At 41.4% G+C, this 8,253-nt stretch overlaps 1 pseudogene; it reads left to right on the top strand.

Moving 5' to 3' along the window:
- Positions 1 to 6,490: 6,490 nt before the first annotated feature.
- On the top strand, positions 6,491 to 6,823 carry LOC149225734 (structural maintenance of chromosomes protein 3 pseudogene; annotated as a pseudogene).
- The last annotated feature ends 1,430 nt before the right edge of the window (positions 6,824 to 8,253 follow it).

The raw sequence follows: 8,253 nt of genomic DNA, 5'->3' as shown, positions 1-8,253 counted from the left end.
CGCACAGCACCCAATACAAGGCTTGGAAGCATTTCTTTTCCAACACCTCCCTTTCAAATGCATCCACGAAGATATCTACTTCATTTAGACAATCATAAGTAGGCAGATATCTTACTTCTGTTGACACACAGCGTAGCGACTTGGTCATCATATTTCAATTTAGCGTAGTTACTTCATGTAACCGATTCTGCCATCGTTCTATTTATTCATCAGAATCCGAAGTGCAGGAACTCTTGCACTCCCATGTAATCCATCCATCCACGGTGGGATTCACCCAGTCTTGGTCTCGCACTGTTATCTTGTAGATGCAGTCCAAATCGTCATCACTCTCATAGTTGCAGACTGGTTCCATATAGCGTGATCCTTCAGCAGGGTCCAGGGGTATTATTATGCGCAATGACTTCTTCTCAAAGATAATTTTCTATTTCTTCAGATTAATTATGCCATTCATATCAGTAGCCCAGTCAATTTCCAAGAGCGCGGGGTAGGGATTGCTATCATCAACAATCTCTATCACTTCGAAATTTGCCAGCGTGCTCGCTCCCTCAATATCCACAATTATTCCTTGCAATTGCCCCATTGGTATTATTTTCTGCTGGTTCGCCATCCTTAGCTGAATTGGAGACCATTGCAAAGTAGGTCACCCCATGATCCATTTGCATTTGATCCCAAATCTAGAATGACCTGATTCATTTCGTATTCTCTGATCTGCAGTGAGTCTCATTACACATCCTGTCCTTGTCTTATGCTTTCCGATCTTGCGGACTACGTGCAGTTCACCTGGCTTTGTCCCAATACACCTATTGATAAGTTCCTATAACCCTTTTGATAGCCTAACTATCACATAGTAACTTCATACAAGTTTTGACGAAAGTTGTCAGCATAGAGGGGTCCATTTCTGGCTCCGGTTCATCTTTTCTTCCTAAATTGGAAGCATCAACGAAGTTCTTCTTAGATTCCATGAAGGTTTCCTGAGTGTGCTCGAAATAAAACTCAGCTTCTTTCGTCAGGGATTTGTGAACCCAAGTACTATCTTCCGGGTGTTTTCCTTTATCATCTCCCGTCGCAATTCCACTTCAGAGCACAATGTTTACATTTGGATCTTCCTCGTGCGGCTCAGACCTCATTATCTGCAAGTTTTGATTTGGGGGAGGCTGTGGTGCTCCTTTGTCGCATATCCTAGCTATCAGTGTAGGACAATTTTCCATATCATGATCAAATAGTGTGCAATACTTGCATGACAGGTGCATTGGATTTGTACAATCGTGGGCATAGTGTTCTGGCCCTCCGCAATTTTATAAAATCAATTGTCCACGACCTCTACCAGGTCCTCATCCACCTCAGCCTCATCCGCGCTCCTGAAATACTGTCCGCACCATTCCTGCATTCTGCTCAAGGGGTCGCATTTTGGCCTGAACTCTGTAGGTGGGAGTTCTATCCATCATCAATTCATAGCTTCTACAAGTATGCTCGTCATGTCCCACTGACCTGCAAAAGTTGTAGAGCAACTGTTGTGAAGTTTGCATATACTTCTGTAACAAGTGGTAGTTATCCGTGGCATGTTTTCCTAGTTTTTGACAAATAGTGCACCACAAAGAAGGCACCGGTCTAGGTACTGCTTGAGCTTCCGGCCTTAAAGGCATTGGTCCTCCTCCTGTGAGGTAATTTGTAAAGACCGAGCAGTGGTATTTGTCACGACCCTAACTCTTGCATTTCACACACCACACTTCTTCGTGCACTTCTGGTCGAACCGTCCTGTTCTATTTCAGACTTTGCATCTCAAGGCATAGATTCTTCAGCTGCGCATGGATCTGATGAACGCCTAGGTGAGGATCTTGCATCGGGGTCTCATGAAGCCTCATGGAAATATCTAAGGCCTCTACCTGAGTTTTTATCTTTTGCTGCGATAGCCCACCCCTTAAATGTGGTAGTAGCAAAGATACAAACCACTGGTGATGTTGTCTAATTGTCAGATTCATGTTGGCTTCGTGGATTGTACATTTCAGCGTCTGATCTAGTTCCTAAGGAGTCTCACCTGGTAACATCGTGATCTCTTTGAATCCCACAATTAACTACGCTTCAGATTTAGGCCTGCTAAATTCCCTATTTAGCGTTGTTTGGATATCTGCGACTCTCACATTCGGGTTATCGTTGGAGTACTTAATGTACCAGGTTAGCGCACATTCCTGCGGGGCACTAATCGACATCACTTTCTTTATATGGTCATCTGTAACACCTTTAGCTTCCCATACAACCCTTACAATGGACTAGAACTGGCCTGGATCCTCATTTCCCAAACCTTTGAACACAGGAAACTTCACTGTGTTTTCCATAATGAATCACAGTGGTGGTGGAGTTGGTACGGGTGAATATGGAGGTGATGGTGGTGAAGCTGGTGGTGGTGTGAGTGGAGGTGGGATTCACGGAATTCTTTATCTTATCAGATGAATAGCACTTCATGGAGAGACCTTCGAGAGCTCTTCCTCGTCCCCTCGCGGAGGTGAAATCAAGGGGCTATTTTCTGGACCCTTATTTCCTTCATTCCTGTAAGCCTTTCCAATTCATGTAGCTCTGAACATCAAGGTAATTGCATAAATCACTTTTTGAACAACACTATTTTAATCCAAGTATTCAAAGACTTTACGTACTTACCTCACAGTCCTTTGAGAAAGTGTCGCTCTACCTCGCTGTAGCTAACTGAGGTGTCAACTGCGAACTCAGTAACAAATCCTCCTATAATGTGATCGAGCCAAAGATCGATGTTGCGCGTGATCTTATCCTTTGATGCTTCCAACCTTCGCACTAGCTTCGAGGTCCACACAATAGGACTGTCAAGTTTCCACCTTCCTTGGCTATCTGTTAACTTCACGATCCACTCGTATAGTCCAGTAGGGAAGGACGCAGAAAATATTTCATGGATCTCCACATTTAGGATGCTGTCTAGCCACTCTTCTTCTGACAGTTGCAGGTTTCTGTTCTCCTGCATCGCGAACTCGTGAATTCTTCATTCCAACCAGCCTTCGATTTCTTTCTTAGTTGGATTCTAATGATACGACATCACACATCTCTTATGCAAATTCTGGTCCTGGCAACGGAACCATTTTTTGGCTTATGGGGGCCTGACCCAAGTTTAGAGTTAGTTAGCCAAACAAATCCCTACACTACTGGCCCTTTGGCATCAACCCATGGAGCGCGGACTAAAGTATCACTCGAAGCAATATGGGGGGATGCTGGAACCAAGTTTTCGTAGCCTTAAGATGGTTGTGATGTTGGTTTATTCCAACTATACCTGCCTTTGCGTAGGTTGATTCGCACTCTGTTCCACCCTTCAGTACCCTCGCAAAGTGTTACAATTAGCTTTCACGCAGCCCTGACCAAGGGCTGAAGTCCTTTTGCGCTACTAGGGCAGCGAACTGCGCTATTTCCTGAACTAGACTAAGTATCTCACTTTTCTTATTGACAATTCTTAATTATCTTTGCGTAAACATATATTCTAACTTGCGTTCACTTAACTAAGATAGTTATACAGATTCGTGCATCATGTAAGCATTAGAAGTGAAATTCATACCCAATATAATAGATGCATAAGCAAGAAATAAAGACACAAAAATGATAGGAAGTTCTCTTTATTAATACTTCCAGATGGTTACAGACTTGAATCGCCCTGTGTGCTCAGCTACAGGGGTCCGCACACTTAGCTGCAGATTACTAGGCCTCTGCGCACTCAACTGCAGAGCCTCTACCTACGCTACGACCCAAAACTTAGACTTACACTTCAGATCTATCTCGCATACATCTTCATTCCTTAGACTTATTGATTAGATGCCTTTGACTACTTAGAGCCTCGCTCTATTTATACAATCCCATGGTCCGCGGACCATGGGTAGATCTTCTACGCCGACATTACATTATCAAAATAAGGGCGAACAACCCTATGACTTTTTAACAACTACGCGCTCCGCGCCCACAAAATGTGGAGTATTTATATTGGAATTACAAAATTAGACCAAAACTTTGGCATTAAGCCCCAAACCTTCCCTTGGGGGATCCCACGCCCAACACAAAGTCATTTTTATATTTATATTTCATTTCTTTTTTGTAACTAGGTTGAGCCTAGGATGAGATTGGCCTATCTATTAGATGGAAGAATGATCAACCCACTGTGAAATGTTATCACCAGGATTGTGCTAAGCTTGGTTAAGATTAGATGCCACTTGGGAAAGTTTAATTCCCCACTTACACACAACAAACAATCATCCTTTAAATAACACATAGTGTGACATCCCACAATGTAATAGAGGTATTAAACTAATCCTCCTAGGACCATTCAACCTCAGTGTTGTACTTTGGTTCTCTCATACTTTGCATCAGAACTGTTAGACTCCGTCTCATGTCAGAGATTGATTCTTCTTCAAAACCTTGTTTTGAAGAAGAAATCATTAAATGTGTTGCTTTAGATTATGTAATTTGTTCTTCAGCTTTTCAACTGGTAGCGACTTCAAGCTCCTACCTCTGTAAAAGCACAAAGAAAACAAAGCATACATCAGACTCTACTGTTGATGAATTTGGGCAAGTTTTATATTCATATGGTTTCAACTATCATGGCACAGAGGTTCTCTACAGTGGCACCCTTGGTACAGAGCTTACTTGTGAAATATTCATTGATCCAGTTTACTATCAACGACTTCGTCATATGGTTTCAGATAAATTTCAGTTAAGGTAAAGTACATGCCTATGCAGCCAATGGAAGACGGCTGGTTGGGGGTACATTTTATCTTGATTATCCAAGTGTTGGGGCAACAGAAACCCTAATGATCGCTGCTTCACTGGCAGATGGAAAGACAATACTTTCAAATGTAGCTCAGGAACAAGCACTCTAGTTATCAAGGGCATAAAAAAGCTTCATGGTGCCAGTTTCACTATTATACCTGATCGCATAGAAGCTGGTACATTTTTATTGCTGCTGCTATGACTCGCTCATCAATTTCAATGTCCCCTGTTGTCCCAAAGCATTTAACATCACTGATAAGCAAGCTCGAATACATTGGATGCAGAATCCAACTCAGAGGGCCTGATGGCTTACGGATTTTTCCATCTGAGTTCCTGAGAGGCGTGGATATGACAACACTTCCATACCCTGGGTTTCCTACTGATTTGCAGCCTCAGTTGATGACATTATTGACTACGTGCAATGGTCAAAGTGTTGTCGAAGAAACAGTTTTTGAAGGGCGGATGAGACATGTTGAAGAACTGAGAAGCTTGGAGCTAAAATAAGGGTCAGCAAAAATATCGCGATTGTGAGTGGGAAAGATCAAGGGAGTTCACTATATGGTGTTCCAGTAGAAGCTACTGATCTTAGAGCTGGTGCAACACTGATTTTGGCTGGCATGGCTGCTGATGGCACTACACAGATTGATGGAGCAAATCATATTGATAGAGACTATGAAAATATTGATGTCAAGCTTTGCTCTCTTGGAGCTAAGATTGAGAGGCTGCCTTGCTTACCTTCTGATCTGACACTTCTCAGATTTGAGCTTGGTCTTTTATGATTTTTGGTGTACTTTTCCTAGATAAAAGGGAACTACATTCCCAAGTCAGGCTTCATGAGATTTACTCCACTTTCTTAAGTTTACAGGTCAAGTGGAGCTTGCTTGTAACTGTGGATTGAAAGAATAAGCTAAAGCATGAAAGGATCCAAAGGCTGCTGCGATGTTCCTTTAAACCACCATTCTGGGTTCTTCATTTAGTATTTACATTGCATTTTTTTTTAGTGATTGAAGCCCTTGCGATGTATGAAGGGCACATTCTTTCCATTTCAAACATATTGGAGTTCCAAAAGTGAGCTCAGGTCCGTGATTTTGGTTTTCCAAGGACTTGCTGTTCTGACGCATTTTTTGTGACTTGTGTAATTTGGATTGCACATTACCATGATTCTGAGGCAATATTTTATGTATCTCACTTGCTCCATCTCCGTGGAAGTGATCTGAATTGATGATCATATTTATATCCAGCTCATTACAGTGGCTTGTTACAATTGGGCACTGCATTCATGGTTATTACTGTGATCGCATGCTCAGAGTCTATAAATTTGTGGTTCTTGCTCGCATCACTCTCTGGTTCGTTGGCATACATTGCGGTATATAACATTGAATAAACAATCGGAGAAGATGTGCAGAGCGATCAACTTGTTTTACCTCCGAATTGCTTAGTTGGAGAGCGTGAGAAAATCAGAGAATTAATTTCAGTCTTGGACCAACGTAAGGATGAATCTATTGGGAGGACATTTAAAGGTGTGGCAAAGAACTTTAGGGAAGCATTTACAGAGCTCGTGCAAGGCGGCCATGGTTCTCTCGTAATGATGAAGAAAAAGAAGGCTGGTGAGGTTGATGATGATGATGGATATCGAGATTCAGAATCTGATGGAAGAGTAGAGAAGTACATAGGTGTTAAAGTAAAGGTTTCATGTACGGGGCAAGGTGAGACACAATCAATGAAGCAACTCTCTGGCGGGCAGAAAACAGTTGTAGCATTGACATTGATCTTTGCAATCCAGCGCTGTGACCCTACTCCATTTTATCTTTTTAATGGAATAGATGCAGCACTTGATCCCCAGTACAGAACTGCTGTTGGTAATATGATTAAGCGCCAGGCAGACACTGCAACCACACAGTTTATAACAACAACATTCAGGCCAGAGCTCGTCAAAGTTGCAGATAAGATATATGGTGTAACACACAAAAACAGAGTCAGTCGTGTTGATGTCATAACAAAAGAAGATGCGCTCTACTTCATTGAGCAGGTTCAGAGCCACCAACGCGAGTAACAATTTACCTCTTTTGTACGAAGGCCTGTATATACTTTCAGACAGTATATGTATAATTGTTTGGAGAAGAATCCAGACGCTTGACCGCAGAAAACGAGGAGAGAATTATTCTATGCTCAAATGCTCTCGATGAAAGCCGTAGCAAAGAATTGCAACTTTGTTGCGATAAAGTTTTAGTAGACTATTTGAAAATCTCAGTTTTTGTCACGATGTATCAACATTTTCCAGTAATCTAAAAGAGTTGATTGAGGAATAATGGGATAGAAATCCATGTGTTAGGCCAATCTTTTCTGCGATTATTGCGCGTCCAGATGAAATAAGGCTCTTATGTGTCAAATAGAGCTTGCTGGCATTGATCGTATAAGTGCTAATCCGTTGTCAACTAAAGAAAAATAAGGCGCACGTCTTTGACACATAACATTAGATAATTTTCAGAATGAAATAGTACACTTGTTAACAGATGGCCGATCATCTACAACTTCCCATATTTTAGGCATGAAATCAACAAATAGAAGCACTCCCAGATTCGAAGGAATAAATTCAGTGGATAAAGAATGAAGTGGCAGCGGGAATTGGACATTTGGCAATAGTTATCTCCATCCGACAAATCCTCCAAAAACCTCAACTATTCGAGGTTCTTTCCAGAGATATTTCGGCGAACAAATTCACCGGCAACATCAGCAGCTCATGACATATAGCAACTGATCCTTTACTAATGTCCAGTTCTGATCCTGTGGAAATCTGCGCTCCAGTATTTGTCTTTTAATTAGCCAATGATCAGAGGATTTTTAGGGACACGGTTCTGTTTTAGAATAGAAGGCTGTTCTCTTTTCGAATTTTTTGTAATTTCAGTTTCAAACAACGCCCTGATTGTGGGGTTGATCTGTTGTTTTTGTTTTAGAATAGTTTATAAAAAATAATCATTTTGTAATAAAAAAGGTTAGAGTGAGAGTTAGAGGGGAGAGTTTCTGAGTGCTGAGAGTGCTGGAGAATAGAGCTTTCAATGTACAGTTTTTGTCTGGGATTTTTAATGAAAATTTCACAGCTCTGATTTCTGAGATCCCTGTGGCATGATGATTTAGCATTAGTTTTTCTCTTGTTTCATATGTAATCTGTTATGTTTAATTTCACTATATGATCATTTCTAACTGAACAAATGAAGTGTTTAGGTAAGAATTCATGCCTGCCATGCTCTGCTTATAAGTTTGTTCATGTTTAAATGTTTTCTACTGTTTAAGGAGGATTCAAAGTTATTGTTTGCCCTCCTTAGCTCCTCACCAGTCTTGCCATCCCGAAAACTAGATTTGATGCTAAATGTCTTGCCTACCTTGCCTCAGTCGATAACCTGTGTTGTTCATTATATTTCTCTGTTTCAAGCTGTGATTTTGCCCATGCAGCCCAGAAAAACCCCGTTATTTAATTAAAAACCC

This window comes from Pinus tabuliformis, chromosome J (assembly GCF_031772625.1).
Source record: "Pinus tabuliformis cultivar Carrire ecotype Pingquan chromosome J, CPIR1, whole genome shotgun sequence".
NCBI lineage: Eukaryota > Viridiplantae > Streptophyta > Pinopsida > Pinales > Pinaceae > Pinus > Pinus tabuliformis.
This window is presented reverse-complemented; position numbering and strand designations above follow the sequence as displayed.